A 1,870-nucleotide genomic window follows, 5' to 3' on the forward strand; every position below is an offset into this window, starting at 1 on the left:
GAGGCCACAGTAGGGGTGGGGTGGGGTTAGCATGGAGAGGGGATCAGGCTTAGCCCCAACAACTCAGAATTCCACTTCTTTGTACAGGCCTCACTCTCCCCACTGGGCCGCAGGGCAGGTCTGAGGTCCAAGGTCTGTTGGGCCTAGGGAAATCCAGCCACTTGGGGGCCTGAGATATTTAGCTTCATGGCCAGGCCCCCTCTCCCAGGGGACTCATTTCCCAGCACCCTCTCCACTGTCCCTGCCCCATTCCTTGGGGGGGAAAATGTATTTTTCTTTTGTTAATACTTCCTGAAACTTTTGCAAGTACAGAAACCACAAACTGATCAGCTGACAAAAGGGGGAAAAGGTGAGGCAAGCGGAAACCTTTGGGAACCAGTTCCCTCCAAGCCCAGGTCTCTTCTCCCCAGCACAGCTCGGCCCACAGCCTGCACGTGCCAGCAGGGACCCTCACCCTCCATACCAGGATACCACGTTGACCCCTTTCCCCACAGCCTGGTGGCTCAGTCCTGCGAAGGATCAGGCATAGGAGAAAAAAGCCCTGCTACCTGATCTCATGCTGCCACTCACAGACGCTTAGTTGATTGGCAACACTGAAGAGGTTAAGGAAAAAAAAAGATGAAAATACAGAAAAATTTTTAAAAACCCAGACAGGGAGATGATGTGGGGAGAGATGTGCTGGTAGCCTCAGTAGCCGGCTTCCTCCTGGTAGTAAGACATAAGGAAGATATTCAGGAACCACCCCTGGACCCAGGCAGTTGCCAGCACACAAGGGAGCCCTGTCGGCCACTGTGCCTTGAGGACAGTACTTGGGGTCGTGTATCTGCCAGTCCAGGCTGGAGAGCTGGCCGTTCTGGTTGACACCCTGCGTGTACCCCATATGCAGGGACATGGAGAAGTTGCCACACTAGTAGGTTCGCAGCTTTGTGTCACAGATGTGCCACCACGTCCCGGGAGCCATCATGCCCACCTGGCTGGCACACTTGTTTGTACCCATCTGGGGGCTGATGGTCGAGTGGTCCATGGGGGGCAGGGTGTGGCTCTTGGGGTTGTAGAGGTGCTGCCTTGTGCTGTATGCGGTCATGCCCAGCTGCCCGGCCCATTCATTGGTGCCCATCTGCAGCCTGATGACACACTGGCCGGCGTTCATGGTGGCATTGTCCAAGTTCCACTCCTGCTTCTCCCAGTACTTGAGGCCAATGTCCACCCTACTCTACAGTCCTTTGGTCTTGGTGTTCCCCACCAGGGCAAGAAGAGACACCTGCAGCTGTGTCATGCTTCCACTCTCAACCATGTTGTTGGTCTCAAACAGGTCCACAGGATTCATCCGTAGCTGACCATGGCCTTCAAGAAGTTGGAGAGGTTTTCTAGCTGGTGCCAGTTTTGCATGGAGCAGTTGACCTTGGGGACTGAGCCCGGCTGTAGCTGTTCATGAGTGTGCATAAGATAATCCCGTCCTTCAGGCCCTTCTGCAAGTCAGGGCTGATGCAGAGGCTGGTGGGTCCCCTCCATCCATCTGTGGAGCTCTGCCTCCTTCTACAGGTTATAATTTGGACAAGAGATGCTGCTTGACCTCGGCTGAGGGTCTGTATAATGGGCCCTTGTTGAACTGTGTGGAGCTCATGGCTGGCAGGTGCAGAGGCAGGACAGGAACCTGATGTGTAATTTTCACTGACAACCTTTTCATTATGAATCTTAGCAATTCCTCTGGAATGTTTAACGTCAGTCTGTGTTTTTTGTTTTGTTTTTTTTTTTTTTTTTTGAGATGGAGTCTCACTATGTCGCCCATGCTGGAGTGCAGTGGCGCAATCTTGGCTCACTGCAAACTCCGCCTCCTGGGTTCACGCCATTCTCCTGCCTCAGCCTCCCC

General features: G+C 53.7%; 1 pseudogene; it reads right to left on the reverse strand.

Moving 5' to 3' along the window:
• Positions 1-687: 687 nt before the first annotated feature.
• LOC112632873 lies at positions 688-1,624 on the reverse strand (annotated as a pseudogene).
• Positions 1,625-1,870: the final 246 nt, after the last annotated feature.

Source organism: Theropithecus gelada, chromosome 10, assembly GCF_003255815.1.
Source record: "Theropithecus gelada isolate Dixy chromosome 10, Tgel_1.0, whole genome shotgun sequence".
NCBI lineage: Eukaryota > Metazoa > Chordata > Mammalia > Primates > Cercopithecidae > Theropithecus > Theropithecus gelada.